Source organism: Taeniopygia guttata, chromosome 3 (genome assembly GCF_048771995.1).
Source record: "Taeniopygia guttata chromosome 3, bTaeGut7.mat, whole genome shotgun sequence".
Taxonomy (NCBI): domain Eukaryota; kingdom Metazoa; phylum Chordata; class Aves; order Passeriformes; family Estrildidae; genus Taeniopygia; species Taeniopygia guttata.
The window spans coordinates 44,262,739-44,281,359 of NC_133027.1; the positions used below are offsets into that span (position 1 = coordinate 44,262,739).

At 38.3% G+C, this 18,621-nt stretch overlaps 1 long non-coding RNA gene across 3 annotated transcripts in view; it reads left to right on the forward strand.

The window, feature by feature from the left end:
- Positions 1-863: 863 nt before the first annotated feature.
- The window catches only part of LOC121469693 (uncharacterized), a 36,916-nt gene continuing 19,158 nt past the window's right edge, over positions 864-18,621 (forward strand). Inside the window, exons 1-2 of one of the 3 annotated variants that reach the window (XR_005979825.2) lie at positions 864-1,171; positions 18,040-18,176. This is a non-coding gene — a long non-coding RNA (uncharacterized lncRNA). The remainder of the gene's footprint in view (positions 1,172-18,039; positions 18,177-18,621) is intronic. The other 2 variants (XR_012055001.1, XR_005979826.2) reach the window with 2 other exon arrangements.

Below are 18,621 nucleotides of genomic sequence, written 5' to 3' on the forward strand. Positions count from 1 at the left end.
CTGAAGGATCTTGGCCTAATTTTCCAATATCAGAGAAATACTCAGGCTATTCCTCTTGGACATGCAAAGGTTTCAGCTTCAGACTGATGACATACTGCCACAGATTAAAAGTCAGAGGACTCTTGAACTTCCTTCAGATTGGCTTTCTCATTTCTTATAAATAACCATTCCTCGCTTTCTTTGATGGACAGCTACACCATTATTTCCTCTGATTCTGAATCTTGTGATTTGCTAGCATTAGCAGAAAAAGCAGTGATAGTTAATTGTGACAAGAAAAGTGGGGAATCTCTGTTGAATGTGTAAGACTGACACTGCTTAAGTTTGATTAACTGGGTTTTCAGTTATTTCTATTCCTTTCCTAGTTTTAACTGCACCAAGCAATACTGGAAACAAATCTACTGTTAAGCTTGTTCAATAATTCCCAGTATATAACCTTGCTTTGAGATGCTTATAACTTTGAACAAACCATTTTGTTCTGACTAACATTATTGTTCAGCCTGTTCCAGGGTGAGGTTTTTCTTTAAAAGTAAATAAAGTGGAAACTTATAATTCAGTCTTTCTTTGGTGCAAAAGTACAGGAGAAAGTGAAAAATTATGTGAGAAAAAACTGTATTTAATCTGATTTTTAAAAAGGCAGGATTTTGTGCATGGAAAAAGTTCTAAATTAAAGGTCTTTATACAATTGGTCTGCTAGAATTCTCTAATTTTAGGATTCCTTTCCAAACTATGCTTAGTGTGTCTTTAAAATACAGAAAACTATTTGCATTCCATTATACTTTGTGGAGTTTCAGCTTGGCAACACTTCCCTAAGAACCTTTCTGCCTTTTAGCTGTAGTTAGCTGTCTTTTAGCTGATTTCAGTCTGTTTCACTTATTGCATGTCTGGTTTTGGCATTCAGTGGGATGGGTGGATGTCAGTTCTGGCCCTGCATAGGAATCGTTTAGAGTGAGGCTGCAATGCAACAGCTCTGCCAGATACACATAGACAGCAGGGACTAGAATGCCTTTCTCCCAGCACAGACAGGAACACTTTAGATACTGTCTTAAGTAGAGAGAATGAAATGATAGGTACCCACAGAAGGATCTCTGCCACCCACTCTTCAGATGCTGTCAGCTCCGAGAACAAGAATGCTCAGTGGAGGTACTAAGCTACTTGAAAAGTAACTCATGAGGTAAGTGCAGCACTTTCTATCCATTTATCATAATCCACTTACATGGGAGAAAAGACCACTTTGCTGAAATAAGTAATCAGTCAGGAAAAAATAAGGTATATATATATATATATACCTTATATATACACTGGATAATTAGAATGCTGTACATGCCAGGATATATTGAAATATATTTATATATATCAGTAAAAATCTCTTCACTTCTCTCAATTATGCATTCTTGTGTAAATAAAACCACATAAGTCTGAGCACTTTGCATTTGCCGGCACACAGAGAGAAATGTCTACCTATCTTCCCAGGTATAATATGTCCATTATGGCAGTAAGCACTGGAATACAGTATGGAACACAGCAGGCAGTAAGTGATGTGGTTTCTGACACGGAATTGTAGGAAACACTAGGAGGCACACTGCAACAACGACCCATACCTGCAGAAGTCATTGCAGCAAGAGTCATGCTGAACTGCTGGAGGCCTAGCTGCTTGAAGTGAAATTGGTTGTCCTTTAAACGGTTTCTTCTAAAACATAATTTCTTGGTTCTGGATAAGAAATAGAGTGGTAGGGAAGCATGTAACCCTTTTTTCTTTTGCAACTGCGTGAGCTGGAAGAGTTAGAGCCAAAATTCTGAGTCAAGAAAAATGATAAAATCATTGTGCTTTTAACTGAATACCATACAAATATTCTTCTGCTGTTCTTTAGACAAGATTAATTTACTGCAATAATCTCTTTTACACCTAAATACTGCTGTGGTCACCATCTAAGAGCTTTATAAATGATCCTTCAGGTCTGCAGTATAAGACAATTACCTCGGTGCAAATCAAAGCCTGCCAAAACTCCAAGATATACAGCACATTACTATTTTCATTTAAAGCCCACATCTGCAGCTTTTGCATATAAATTGTGCATCCACCAACTGAAATTGCAGATGTAGATATGTATTTTCCCTACTACAAATCTATAGAACATTTCAACTTGTGTGCAGTCCCAACTTTTGCATATTAAATTTGTGCACAAATTTTAAACGTTTGCCTACCTATCAGTAAGCTATGTAAAGCACATTCTACTGTGTGTAAATCAAAGTATATTTTTGAAATATCTAATAGCTATGATTAAGCTAGTGCATAGCTCCAAGCCAAGTTCACAGATAGCAATATTTGTGCCAGTAATCTACTCCAGGGTAAATACAACCAAGTTATGAATGTATTTCTATATAAAGAGCATTGATGCTCTGAAGTATAATGAAAAGCCCAGCAGAAGCTGCAGCACCACTAATGAAATAACTGGGCTCTCAAGAGAAGAACAGGAGACAGATATAGTAAGAGACTGAAGCTCAAAGAGAAATGTGGGTGATATACCGAGTTTTCAAGGGAAAAGAAATGATGAAGCAGGTAAAGACTACCTGAGATTCATGAAGGGAGTCAAATCTATGCAGCTGGGGACTAATTAGAAGGAGAAATTAATAAGTCTGTCACCAGTGCAGACAGAGAATCTGGAATAGCACTGTAACCACAAAAGTAAGGATATAAAATGTGGCTTTGAAGTTGATAGAAGGTAGGAGAAATTCTATAATTATCCTTTATCTATAATTATCCTTAATTATCCTAATTAATCTTGATTGCCTTCCACGATGAAATTACTGAGTCTGCAGACAAAGGGAAAGCGGTCTGTGTCATTTACCTTGACTTCAGCAAGGCCTTGGACACAGCCTCCCACAGCACTCTTGTAGGCATGCTGAATGGGTGTGGACAGGAAGGGCAAACTTCAAGGAGAGGGAAAAATTGGCTGGACCATTGCACTTGAAGTATTGCAGTCAACAGTTCAGCATCTAACAGGCATATGATTAAAACTGATTCTCCTCATTGCTCAATACAAGGACTGATACTACCAAATACATTTGGGAGTGGACGATCTTGTTATGAGCAACACTAAACAGAGGGGAACAGCTGATACACTGGAGGGGTAGCAGGGGACTTTGACAGATGGACAAAGAGCTGACCCGTGAAGGTGAAGAAAAGCAAAGGCAAAGGCAGAGTCCTGAGCCTGGGATGACATTAACCCTGAGCTGGAAGTGATTGGTTAGAAATCAGCTCTGCCAAAGGGCATGGGGGAAAGGAAATTGAACACAGACAGCAGTGCGCCCTAATGGCAGTAAAGAATAACAGCCAGCATTCTGGGCAGCAAAAGTGTCCAGGAGGTATGAGTGGCTATCTCCTTTCATTTTGCTCTTGTGAAGCTCCATCCAAAACAGCCTCCGGCTTTGGATCCTCCCAGCTGATTACTAGAAAGACCAAAGCGCATGACATGCAGAGACCAAAAGGAAATTATTTGTTCAGCCTGGAGAAAAGAAAGCAATGATGGAGTAGGGGGAGGAGGTAATTCAGGTTGTTGCTTTCAACTACCTAAAAGTGAGCTGCAAAGATAGAACCAAACTTCGCTTCAAACTGTGACCAGGTGTAGCTTGATCACGGTGAGAGGGACCAAGCTCTGGAACAAGTTCCCAGAGAGTTTTCCAGAGCTACATGCTTGGAAATTTTCACAATTGCTTCAAAATGTTTCTGATGAAGTTTTGAAACTGAGCTTACTTTAAGGAGAATTAAATGAGCTCCAAACATCCCTTCTGAAAAAATATTTCCACAATATTTTTAGGGTGGATATTAAAAGAAGTGAAGTCTGAAGTGGTTTTAGGGGACTGTTTATTTTCTAGAAAAGGATAGGAATAAGCAAAAGAAGAGTAAGGAGATTTATGAAGTTTGTTAGAAATGTAATCTGGGGACATGATGATGAGGATGATGATGATGATTAATATTTATTTGCCTGTTGATTCCCACTCACTTAGGGGAAAGGAGCATTTTCCTAGTGATTTGTATGTTTGTGCTTAGCTATGAACTAGGATAGTCGGCCTAAAACCTAGATAATCAGTGGCTTTAAAAAATATAGCCAAAGAGCATAAATCTTTATAAAAATTTGTTCAATAAATAATTTTCAGCATTTTATTCAGACAAGAATCCAAGCCAAGTTAGAGTTCACAGGAATTCTTCAGATATGAATTTACATTCTGAATGTCTGAATCTTAAGAGAAACTTATGGGGAATTGATGGCACATCAGGTAATATGTATCTTCAAACCAAGGGTTTTCTTTGGTGAATGTAATATTGTTGGAGAAATTATTTGTGTAATAAATCCATATGTGTGCAAGTCCATCTAACCATCTTGACAGATTGTTTGATCAAAGAAACATTTTAGAAATTATTTAACATACAGATTTTCTTTTATGTATGTAGTTCTTTCTCTAAATATAGTAAGTGACTAATTAATATTTGTATTTCATACATATTTATTGTATCTTACCATTTCTTGACTATAGGGGTAAACATGGGGAACTGGCAAGTGATACATTTCTCACATCTTATGATTATTAAAGCCATATTATTGCCTATTCCATCAAGGTAATGGTAAAGATTGTATGTTAATGTAAAGTTGTCTGGAATATCTTATTCACTGACCAACATTAGGAAGTGGTTAAACAAACGGCATCCTTGCCAGAGAGTTTTGGGCGTGCAACATTGCATAAGTCCCTGAAGGGTCTGAGTCCTAAAGGTCTATCAGGGGCTTTGCAACAGAAAAGGTGTCTCTGCACCTTCTAATCAGACTGACTTCTATTGAATACTTGGAGCACCGAGTTTTTACAACCTGAGTGTAGGAACGTATTACGAAGAAACATGGAATTTAAGAATATCACTGGAACATAATTTACGTCTATTTTCAATACACAGAGATAAGAAAAGCCAGGTAAACAAGATTTTAATAATGGATAAGAAGGTGCAGAAGGCAGGAGGATAAAAAAAAAAAAAAGCAATAATATAAAAATAAATTAGTGGTGTATAAGTCAGTTCAGCTTATGGAAGTTACTGAACTTAATTCATGTAGGAAATAGGATGATTTCTGAGAGAAATAATGTTCCTAGATTAATGCAAAAAGCCTGGACAACAAAGCGGAGAATAGTACAAGACATTATAGTGCTGTAACAGCTATAAAAGAAAAATAGAGCAATAGCAATCCTGATGGGAAGCAGATAAAGGCTTTCTTCAGAAAATCATAAATAAACATAAGGCAGTGTAGTTGCACTGTACATTAGCAGTGTGACAGAGAGTAAATAATAAAAATATGAAGCAATAGTGCAGATAAAGTAGAACTAGTTTATACCAAAATTTATTTTAAGGAAAGACTGGTCTCATGCCAGATTTTTCTAAAATGCTTGCATCAGATTTACATTCAGATGAAGATTTAATTTTATTACTATAGTGAATAAAAGATATCTGGACTTATATTTAAAAAAAAAAAAAAAGTCCCAGATGTTTCTCCATATTGCATTTGGCAAGCTTTCTTTAACAAAAAGTTATGAAGGCAAAAATGATGAGTCATCTTTGGGTCAGCAGTGAAGAGCTAGTCATACAACATGTTATTGAAAGAAGTTATCAGAGTTGCCTTAAATGATGTTTAAAATATGCACAAAAATTACATTTGTAATGAAGCTTCCAATTTCAAAATCTTGAACAGGAAAAATTTCTGGAAGTAGATAAAGTCTGGTTGTCTGGAAGGCTCAAGGAGTTATCCTCTGAAACCAGCAGCCTGAACTTATCCTTAACTTGTACCCCAAGTACTGTGAAAATCTCATGTGGAAAGTTCCTTTTCTAATGGAATAAATTGGTGTCTCAGAAAGGTTATTAGAAGTCAATGGAGAGCTAAAAAGCAAAGGGAAAGACTGACGGTTCACCAAAGAATGATGTAAAGACCTTGCTGTCCTTCAGAGCTCTCAGGACCTTCATTTCTGTAACTGCTGAGAAAATCAATCAAGGAAGGTGAAATGGTCATCGGTCTCTGTTCTGCCTCAATAGCTTCAGCTCTGAGAAGGTTGCCTTGTATCTAGAAGAAGCTTCCACTAAAGAAAGACTGGAGCATTTGGACCTGGTTAATGAAGTCTGAGGAGGGGAGTGAGACCATTTGGAGCATAGGCACCCTAGGTGGGCACTGTGGAGGTGCAGGGCAGGGAAGGGATGAGTTTTGGCTGCTCTCCAGGTGCAAGCCATCCCAGTGAGTCCATTATATGGTTGTGATTGACTCCCTAGCCCTCCAGGAAGGCAAAATGTCTTTGGTCTGTACATAGGAAAGGCGCACTTATGCCTGATGCCATTTATGTTTTCATACTTATAGCATTTTCCCTGAAAAGAGGACAACACTTAGAGTAACAAAAGGCATCTTGAAAGATCAAAATTATTTTGGTTCCAAATGCCCTTTGTGTGGACATCTGTTGGTGTTTAAGTTAATTTTATTACTCCTTTGACTAAACTAATTTGGGCCACTTAAATGACACTAGGTGGAATGTTTTCTGTAGGGAAAGTGCTAAAATTGCTTTGGATAAAACAGTGGTTTTCCCCTGTAATTTAGAATTAATAGCTCAATTTATGCAGCAGGATTAAAAATGCTTGAACTTTCCAAATGCATTTCCACTTCTGCCAATTCAGCTGCACTACAGTAGAAGATTAAGTACTATAAGCTCAGGAATCTGACTGAGTCAATTTTGTATATTCATCTGCATTGGTATTTATTTGTTTGTTTGCTATAACTTCTGTACCACAGGTTATGCTTTAGAAAACCTGCATTCCCATCATGTAAAAATGGCAAGAAACTAAAGCAATAAACTGTCTTTTTTTATCTTTTCATCAGTTTGGTTTATACTTTAAGAACCTGCAGCCAATACTTTTACAACAGGCATCAGTAAGAACTTCTCCCTCCAATGTTTCTACTCCCTCTTCAGAGCAGGTTTTTAATTCCTTATTCCTTCCCATTATGGTGATCATTTCATGTGCAAACGGACAAAAGTGGCAAGTCATGTGCTGAGCAAGCACACTGCCTTCTGCATCATGGTCCTTATGCAATGCTTGTCAGACTCGAGTGTCCTTCAGTGTTCAGGCTCTTTGTCTTTTGGTCCAATTTGAAACGGGTCACTTTCCCTGGCAGACCTTAAGAACATGAACCAAAAGCATAAGTCACCTAAACTTTTGATTTATGGCATTTACAACTATTCTGCAAGAGTTTGTAAGAAAGTGACCTACAACAATCTCAAGGCACTCTGTGAAAGAGAGCTGTAAGGGCAATTGCATTTTCAAACAGAGAAGCAAGGGTTGCCTTTAGTAACAACTATCTTGTTTCACCATCTGCATAACATTAATTGAAAAAGTACATGCTGACATACAAGTCACAAGAATTTCTCTTACTAATTATGCATTTACAACAATGAGCATTTTTGCATCATGTAAAATAACAAGCAAGAATAAATGATTTTTAACACCTGCTTTAAAAACACACTCTGTGACAAAAACAACCCTGACAGTTCTTTGCACCATCAAAATCAACAACTGGGTTACATAACCTTATTCTCTGTGATATGCAAATTGCTTGGCTTGGGGAACAAGCGTCACAAAAGAAGTTGTGCTGGTATTAGCCTGGTCTGAATAGAAGGCTGGATAATAGTGTAGAGATCAGCTCTGCTTTCTATATTCAAGTTTGAGGATCAGAGAAAATGGATGCAAGTCATTAATCACATCATTGTGGGGTTCTTTCATTGTTTCAGGAGGAAACATCAACCTGCATGGCTGGTTTGCCCTGTCTGTCAGTTAGAAAATGATAAAAGTGTTTCTTAAAATAATCTTAGTCTAATGTTGTTACTTTCATGCACAATATAAAATTGCCAGGTCTCTACTATACTTCAAAGAATATGATTAGCAATGAATGCACTCTTTTTCTTTTGCTCTCATTTTACATAGACATTTGAAAATGGTAAATCTACTGAATGCTAGTAGCACTTGGCTGTTTTTTTTTTTTCCTTTGTGAGCTGTTAGAGTGTTTAATCATCTAGTTAAATGCAGCAATCATTTGCCTAAACCAGGAAATAATTCAAGTAATGAGATATGCAAAACAGGCACATACGTGCATGAAAAAAAGCTTAATTCCCATAAGTCTCACTTTCTGAATTGGCAAAAAATAATGAATCTTTATGTCTGCGGTGATAAAGAAGGACTCCTCACTCTCAGTATCTCCATCTTCAGTTAGATTGCTTGCAGATCCACTGAAATTAGATGTCAGTGTAAATTATGGTGTAGGCCGAGCTACTAGCCAAGGCTATGAAGGGTAGACACATAAAAACAAGGTGCTATTGAAGGTAATTGCTTCTGATCTTAAAGTTCTTAGTGACAAAATTGGTGCTGATGTGGCATTTGCATCCGAGGCTCCCTTTTAATTGACCCTGACTGGCTTGAAAGCTAGCTTTTTCCCCTACGGGTTTTGTTTTTTCTGCTAAATTCTTAAAATCCACCTTACAAAATGGTGGTAAACAGTGGAACACAATTCAGCTGAGCAGGAAAATAATATTTGTTTGTTTCACAGATTCAGGGCAAAAGCACATGTTTATGCACATATACAGATTGCTTGTACATATCTGTGTACACGTGTGTGTGTGTGTGTGTGTGTGTGTGCGCGCATGTGGTTGATATAGAAAACAGAAAAGAGCAACTTTAAATTCATAAGCAAAACAGTTGTGTATGAAAGGTTAAATCTGAGAAAATGGTAGCTAGCATCACCATTGCAGTACCTACATCTCAGACAAGCCACTGCCTAGTGCAGTGCTCAGCTGGGTTTTGTTCCCCAGGCTCTCCACGTCATCTGTAAATAACAGCTCTAACAATACATCAAAGCCATCATGTCAAAGAAGGTAGCACCTGATCTAGCCAGAAGGAAAATATAGGAAAAGAGCAAAAGCTAAGACTCATATATTTAATGCTTTTGGAGCATTAAGCCAGAGAGATGGAGACACCAGGCATTTCCGTTTCAGAAAAGTTCTTCTAAAGGACTGATGCTTTGCCACAGAGTTTCTGCTGATTACTCATTACATCCTTTCAAAGGAGGTAGCACCAAGGTGGGATTCATCACAGTTTATTTTACCCACCTAAACGACATCTGGATTAACCTGCCAAAGAGCTGTTGGAATTCAGTGGGAGGAGAAAGCCACTTCACAATAATCACTGATTTCTGGAGGTGAAGGCTATGTTGAACTGGGGCAAAACTTGTTCATAGCAATAGTTACTGGAATTGAGAAGGCCATTTTCTGATACCCTCCCATGGAGAATGGATGCACAGCACAAATAGTTACACAGCCATATCCCTGCTCATTGCCCAAAGGAAAAAGCTACTTGCAAACATTGTTTTATTATAACTTTTATACTAACATATAGTAAAATTTTATGCAAACTATATTAACAAAACAAGATGAAAAAGTTGTGGGATTCACTTTCAGTGAGATCATTCCCCAGAAACAGGACTGAGTAACTTTATGCTGCCTACACAGAATGTAGATTGAGAAGTACATCAGTCTGCTCTGAATGTTCCTCTGGAGAAGTCCACCTCCAGGATACTTAGGAGACAAACTGCCTAAAATCAACCAATGCTCTCCTGAAAGTGGCTCAGCCCATGTCTGGCCATTAAAAACTGGATCCATGAGCCCTGTTCACTGCTACCACCACCACAGTCATTCCGCCTGGGAGCCACACTGTCTCCTCAGCTCTGCAGGCACTTTAGCATCTCACAATCCTCTCACACACAGCTCACAGGAGTATCCTGGTCCCCAAGAGGCAACTACAGTCACAGCTCCCTGCCTGGTGTTTCCACCTCACAGCCAACAGATCCTCAGCACAGTTCAGCATAAGGCACCTGAGATAAGTCTGTGTGAGGCACCCCCAGCACCTCTACCATCACTGGACAGCTTCACGTGACAAGAAAACTCTTGGCAGCATCACTCAAAGGGGTGTTGATGGCAAAATGCACATGTGCCAGTGAGGAACACGCAGTGCTGCCTGGGCAAAAGACAAAACTACAGAAAAATTTAAGGAGCTGTCTGAACCATCATGAACATGAGCAACTTGCAAAGGCATCACAGAATTTCTCCATTAAGCACAGTTCCTCCTGGCCCAGCCAGGAATTCAAAATCTTATATTGATTCTCTATATGCATCCTGGAAAAACATTATTAAATGACATCTTTTTTTTGGCATATTAATGTACTTTGTTTACCACCTATTTTTTTCCCACAACTTCTTTTTCACTTCAAAGAATTAAGTAATAATACTTCTGAAACATTACATTTAAAAGCTTAAACTGAGGAACTGCCAATACTTACTTCTCTTAAGGTTTTGCTGAGACAAAAAAAAAATGCAGCTCTCTTTATTTCTACTTTCACATCTTCTGTGGTAATCCATTCTCATTTATATGCTCACATAATAATTGACTAGCAGAAAATTTACAGGATGCTAGCACCCATGTGTATTATAGGAAATCCATATAAATTCTGTTCTGGGAAGGGGTGTTATGATTGTGTAATTCAAGAATAGGAAGAGAAAATTGAGATCTCGATCTCTGCATTTCAGTCAAAGAAGCTATTTCAGCCTCTTTTTACCATGCATCCAAGTTACTATGTTCACTATTTAAGAACTCTTAAACAAGGAGAAGAAATAAGATACTTCATCCATAAACTGTTCATATATGCATTGTTTTCCCGTATCTGCAATAGGTGTATGATAAATGTATTAACATCAAAAGTGATCCCACTTTCCTTTAGACTTTTTAAAGATTAAAGCAGTGAAAACTCCCTTAATGTACTTGGGTACAGGTATCAGGTATGGTTGGCACCAAGCTCCCATATCCTTAGATCTTACCCTTTAGAGATCATGTACAATTTCCATCTTTCAGCTTTCCTTTCCCTACTCCTCCCTGCAGTTTATTCAAGGGGTGTAACAACCACATTTGCATTTTATAAACTGGAAACTAAGTGATATAGAAGGCACAGTGAAAAACTATTTCCACAGATTATACAAAACCCTTGACAATAGCTAATCAGTTAGTGTTCAGACACTGCTACTTAGCACACCCTGTGTATTGGCTTTCTTGATAGCTTCTTTTCCACCCCTCCCCTGAAATTGTTTGTTCTCTTTTACTGTTATGCCTTGTCATATGTCAAGATCGTAAGCTCTTTACAGCAGAGATGGTTTTATTATGCACATGGATGGTGCCTAGAATAATAGGGTCTTGAACCCTATTTGGAATCCTTACATGTTACTGCAATAAAGAACAATTATTATTATAATAAAATGCATTGGGTTGAGAATGGTTAGCATAGTATAAATGCATGGAAGCAGTTAGAAAGAAAGACCCTTTTTGACTGTCAGAAGCAGTAGGTTTGTTCAGCCATTTTTTTAAATCAGTGCCTTGCTTTTTTTCCCCTCCATAATACATAGATATAAGCCAGTTCCTTGTTTGTATTCTGGAAACAAAACTGGTGTTTGTTAAAGGTGGAAGGACTACATATGGATGTGGCTAGCAGATAAGAGAGTATGTAGTTGCCTGCCTTTTTTTTTTTTTTCTTCTGAGTTGTTCTGTTATGTCTGTGAATGACAAAGAAAAATGCACCACAGTCTTACATTTTGTCTCTTTCCATTTCACATTTAAATAATGTATTTCCTTTAAGTGCCTTAGCTGTAATAGAAGCATCACTTGATAAAACTATTAGGAAAGAAAATACAAAAAAACAACAAAGTAACTTTCAAAGCAACCATAAAAATCACAACAAAGGAATTAGAATTTAAAACATCAAAGTATCCACACTACTATAATCGCTGAAATGAAGGGTATAGGGGAAGGAGGGGTTACATTTTTTTTTGTTGTTTTATTCCTGTGACTTAAATATCCATGTGTTTCAACAATAACATAATAGAACAACTGTATTTTAAAATACACAAATAAATGTAAAGAGGACATGCCATTTTTATTTCTTACTGTCTTTTAGCCATTCTCTTAGCATGACATTCAGTGTTCACCTACACTCGGAAGAGCCAGTGCATGCTTCCATTCTTTCTCAGCTATTGTGATTTGCCTCTATTTTCTTGTTTAAAATGGAGCATACAATTTGCTACCAAAGGTGATTCAATTGCAGTGTGGAAGACTGTGCTCTCAGTGACCTTTGCTCAGTGCCCTCTCCCTGCAACGAATAATGCAGTTCCTTCTAATTGTCACAAGAAGGCAATCACATTAAAACCTCAGTCTTGCTCAAAAAAATCTCCCTGGATGAAAGCATATAATTTGTACACTCCACTGTATCTGGCTGTCAGACATGGATTTATTAGCTCCACCTAGGACCAGTTTCCTATTCTGCTGTTTCTGTATCGTGCTTTAGCGATTAGAATTATTTTCATCATCTGCTTCTATTTTCAGCTTCGAACTCCTGTCTGACATTTATCTAAAAAGCTGGATTCTAGCAGGAAAATGTAGCTGGAGCCAGAACTCAGTTTCCTTTGGGAGTTCCACCTCCAAAACACAATTTTTTCCCCTGCCTACAGCATCTCAATTATATTAAACTCTCTAAAGCACTGCTGTAATGACTGTAAAAGTGTTTTCCTGGTGAAAAAGGGATAAATAAATATGCATAAACAACAGCCTCCATGTTTTTTCAGGCAGTGGGAAGCCTTAAAAATTTCTGTCTCCGGCAAAATTTAATTCTTACTGGAATGCAAGTTTCACGATAATATTTAACACTCACCAGAGAGAAGCTCCTCTGTGCTATGGTTTGGACTTCTCTAGTTTTGTCAATAAAAAGTATTCACAAACACAAGCATGGCTTAAAATCACTCTGTTTCCTCCTTTGGTCTTTATTTCCTTTTTGATTAGCTACATTTCAGAATTCATCTTCAGAAACACAGGGTGAAGTGACAGCTACAGTCCTTGTTTCCAGAATGCAGTACTACCAGCAAAGCATAAAATGTCAAGAGCTATGCAATAAAAACTACACTTTTAGATAAAAATAATCTAAAGGAAATTCAGGGGGTCATCTAACTTGCCCTATGCCATGGCAAGATCAGCTTCAGTGATATCCCATCTCATATATTTTTGTCTCATCAGTTCTTAAAGATTTCCAGTTCTGCCATATCCACCCCAGAAAATCTATTGCAGTGCTTCACTACTTCTATCATTTAAAAGGTTTTTCTCAAATCCAGCCTGAATTTTCCTTGATACATGCTCATTGCTCTTCTCTCATACACCGAGATTATTCTTCCCTTCTTTGCAGCAGCCTTCAACTTACTTCACTGTTGCAGAGCCACTTTTTTTTTCATGGTGTACCTATGAATCACTGCATGCAAGATTAAGCTTCACAGGTTGAGGCTACTTTTGTGATGCCAAACTGTAGCATTTTCTGATGGTTACGTTACTACCAAGACCAACTGAATCCTGGATTTCCATAGTAATGTGTCTTTGATAAGAAGGTTTTGTACTAACCAGCAGCAGCATAAACCCAATTCCCATCCCTCTCACTTAGTAAGTTATTGTTGGGGTTAGAGGGAGGATTTCTAAAGGCATCCAATGAAACAAATCTACCAGCAACATTCCATTTGTAGCCTAATGGACACTGGTGACTTTAGAGAACAGTTAAACTCAGAAGAAATAATGCCACCCATTAAGTCATGGAATGTGCTCCCCAATCCACCCACAATGAATGCTAAAATGAAGCATTGAACAAAGATAGTATCAATGGAAAAGTGCCTCACTGCACCTGAGGGGGCTTTGTTACTCCTCACTGCCTCCCCAACAACACAAGAGGAGTTCCATAAAGTACACAGCACCCAGCAGGGCTGTGGGAGAGCAGAAGAGGAGTATGATCATGCATTTTTAAGAAAAAATTCTTCACTGAAAAGGTTTTCAAACATTGAAAGGGACTGCCCAGGGATACTAGTTGAGCCACTATACCTGGAGGCATTTAAAGACATGGATTTAGTATCAGAGACATGTTTAAGTGGTGGACTTGACACCTGTGGGCTAACTGTAGGACTCAATGATCTTTGAGGTTTTTTTCCAACTCCAGACAAGGGCAGAGGAGCTAGAAAAGTTCATTTACCTTCTCAAAAAAACATTGATTTCCTGGAACATATCACAGACACTTGCAACTTGCTTTTACTGGAATACAGAATATATTATCTGGAGAAAGGGTCAGAGATCATAAGTACCAGTCTATTCTCAGCAGGGTTTGTCTGGGACGAGAATTTTCCATTCAGGTTCAAGATGAGGTTCAGCAATAAGACCCTGATCTGACAGATCAGGGCGCAGAAACAGGCTGTTGTCATGATGAGAATCTTCTTATTTTAGAATACAGTAAAGCTCAGTGCCAGCCCAAATCTCCCTCTGTCCAAGTTCTTCCATACCTACATCTTGCTTACAACTGTGCTTAGCTATAAGGCAATCAGGGATTTTTTTCCAGAGCCACTCAGTGCTCTTCAGCAGAATATGTATGGATTAATTTTATTCCAAGACTAACAAGAAAGAAATTCCCTTCTTTTCATGGTGTGTGGACAAAGAAGGGTAGCAAAGTTTGATATTGATATGGCAGTAGTACAGCAGGAGAAAAATAAAGGTGCCAAGACAGTTGAGCAACAGGCCTAGAACTTCAGGATGGAGACCAGGAAAGACCAAGAAGTACTCAGAAATGTGGTAGGATTTGGATATCATGGAAGTGGATAGGTATCTGTCTCCTCCCCATTGCTAGCCTTCTATCACTAAGCTTACTTTAGGCTCTGGGATGCTATTTCCCAGTTTACAAGTCACTTGGGAACTCCACCAGCACAGGAGCTGGCATCTCCACTCCATTCTCTAGAAACTACAGTATACCTGGCACCCCACAGCAGCTACCCTCCTTTGGTTTCACAGTGTCCCCTGTTCCCAGGCTACCTCCCATACCAGCTGCTCATAAGAAAACAATATAAGCCAATCTAGAAACATGATATCGTGTAGGTGCCAAAAGGAAGTCTTCACATCATGTTAGTTCCTCTTCAGCATTTAGTACAGAGGTGAACTTTCTTTAGTACAGAAGAACTTAGGTGGACCAGGTCTTGTGCTGATCTGCTCTACTGGCATGCCCATGTCCTGCTAAAACTGACGCTGTTTCACAGGTGCAGCAAGAGGTTGTCTGCTGTGACTTTGCCATCACTCAGTGAATGCAACATGCACAGTCACTTTCATGAGGTGAAGACATAGCGGCATTCATGCATTTGGAGCACTTTGATCTGAAAAATAATCAGCCAAAAAAACCCACAAGTTAAAAATTATGCTTTAGGACTGCACAGGGCACACATGGAATCAAGGGAGCCCTGGGAGCAAGGGAGCCCTAACTGCTAGGTAAGGTGGACACAACTAGTCTATGGCACCTGGCTTAAAGACTGTCTTCTTTTTGGTCATATGATTCTGGTTTTGGACACTGAGCTGAAGGGAATAGCCAGCTGTGTTAGCAGAAAAATGTGTGACAAGTTTAAATAATGTAAGCCTGTTTTCCAGTCTGGTCTTTGCCTCCCATAATGCAGGCACACAACATGAGCCTTCTCATTAATTCCAAACGTTTTCAATCAGGCTGCAGCAGTCTTGAGTTATGTAATTTAACTTTTAACTGCTTTAAGACTTGCTTTATAGTTCTGGCAATACTCAGCAGTATTAGTTGCCACAAGGTCCTAGGTTTTAATGTCTTTTTCTTCTTTGCTATTTCTTTTTTGTTTTTCTTTTTGTGTGTAGCATTAGGATGTTTAATTTTCTTTAACTGTCTCTTGTTTGCAATAATGGAGACAGCTTTTATACTGGCAAGAAAACATTCAACCTTTCTAGATCTCCCCTCTAATGAGAGAAAACTGGATGGTTGGTAAGTCTGAGAATTGTCAAGTCAGGAAAAACTTTTACTGCCTTACCTTAAATGGCAGCAGAGAAGCTGCGCTGTGCTGACAAAATGTCTTTGAAGTTGACATAAGGTTACAAGCCATAGCCTTCAGATAAGAAGAAAAAGCAGATTCTGGACCTATTGGTTTACCTGTGAAAAAGTCTTGGTCTGAGCAGTCTTATAGGGCACCTATATGCCAGTGGCCTTGGGTCAGCACAGGACCTGGTCTCCCTGAGTCCAGCTTAACCTCTATTTTATCTGCTTAAGGGGAAGTGATATGGCACACAGTCCTAATTTTGGCAATTGCAAAAAGCCACCTTTCCAGATGGGTTAATATTAGTTTTGTCTCACAACTAATTCATTGTAAACTTTTGATGGAAATCTGATTTGGTTTTGTTTGGTTGATTGGGTTTTAAGCTTATTAATTCAATTCACTTTTTTAAGTCTTGAATGCAAACTTTGCATTGCATACACAGGGTTAATGATAGTCACATAAGCAGTTATCCATCCATCCATCATCCATCAATACCATTCCTCAGAGAAGACCTGCCTTTGCAACAAACTGCTGGTGCACCTTCAGCAACAAGAAAATTGGTACAAACACACAGTACTCCACAGTTCGATACTGGTTAGACAATAAATGCATAGTACAACTGAGAAGTTCAGGAGTAACAAGACCATTAATCTACCTTCCCTTTTTATTTTATTACATTAACATCTCTTCCATCTCTACATAGAGCTCCCAGGACAAGACATTATAAATTGGTTTGTGAAAGCAGTTTTATCTGAAGGCTAAAGATGTCAGAGCTTAATATTCCTTACTTACCAGTGATAATGACTATAAACAGTACTGATACTGCTTGTATTCTTCCACACTTCTCCATGCACAGAAATAGAAATGTAGAAGTACTTTCCTCTCAGAACTGAAGAAAATATTATTCACTGAAAAAGATACAAAACCCGAGAGCTGTGTGAAGGATTTGAATTCAAATTAAAGGTTTAGCTCAAACTTAATCACTAGTTGGACTGCCACAGTCCCTTACGGTGACATGTTACACTGGAAAGTAATGCAATTGACTGAAAAAAAAAATATACAGAATTTGGAGATGGGAATCAGGCTAAGTTTCGGTTGTAATTTTGTTTCTGATAGACAATGCACTAACTTATTAATTCTGGGGAATTTAAAACATTTTAAGTTGAAGCTAAAGTTAAAAACCCTGGATTTAATGGGTTATTCTATCCTCCCTGTAAATGGAAAATGTCTTGCTAGGTCTAGCTGCATCGGGCTGATAAAAAAGCACAAGTAGACACCTTGTAAGAGGCATCTAAACTTGCATATGCCATAGCTGTATAAATAAGAATATGGTACATATTTTTGACTATTCTTTTAGTTCAATAAATATTCTTTTTAAATGGATCTGAATAGAGTTGCATTATCTTTTGAATACACAATGGTATTGAATGTCAGTACTCATCCTGCTTCTAGGAAAAGCACTGAACTCCTGAAAAGAGGTAGACACCCCTTGAAGTTGAAATAAGGAGCTGCATCAAAAAGCATCACGGGTCTAAGATCATTGTTAGTGGTTTGGTATTTTCCATAGTGACTATGTAATATTTTTCCTCATGTACATCTATTGTTCCTGAAATTAACTTCTCCAGAGAAGTCTGAAAAATATTTTGGAGCTATGACTGCTTCAGATCTTATAGTCATTGGTACCTTTGAAAATTATAATCATTGTAATATGTACCTGTATAAAGAACTACCAAGGGATAGAGCAGGGTGAAGCAATGTCTGACACTCCACTGAACTCTAGGGAACCTCAGTAAAAAAAAGGCCTTCTGCAGGAAACAGCATTCACTGTGTTGTGTTTCCTTCTTTGTTCTGCTTTCATTGCCATAAATCCTAAGTACAAAATACAGCAGGTGCCACTAAAGAGTCCTTATACCACCACAAGACTTAGAATAACATTCATAACATTTTGAGACTTTAAAGGTGCTAAAATAATAAAAATGCACAAAACTAACCAGCAGCTTAGTTTTCTGTAACATAGAAATAAGTTTTGTTGTCATTTTGTTGTAGGACTACCACATTAATGAAATGAGACTAAACCAGAGTCGCTGGTGGGCCGCACAGACATTAGTCAACATTACAACCTGGTGGGGCTAAACAGCCAAATTATTGGAAGGGTTTTGAAGATTTCACAGGTGTCTGCACAGGTATCTGCACCTGGGATAAGTATTTTAAAGCTAATTTGCCTATGTTTAAATGTTTTTTTATGGGCTATACTATGGACAATCTCTTCAGTTATGTTTCGGAGATGTACTGAGTTTCTAGGTCGTGAAAGAGGACATGGATATTGAGTATACATGCATCAAAGAGCCAGAATAGATTAATGTTGACGTTCCTTCCTTTATCTCTACTGCCTTCCTCCGCACATTCCTCTGAAGGAGGAATTCCACCATTTCTCAGGAGGTCCTTAGACAAATCTGGTATCTTGATGGCTGAATAACTAATTGAAAACCCCTTATGGTCACTTTCCTTGGCTTGGGACCACTTTGGCAAAAGACAGTGGCTGGTATCACACCTGCTGCAGAATAAAAAGAGATGGACAATGCCAAAATCCTTACTCGAGGCATTGCCCATCACAATACAAATCTTTAT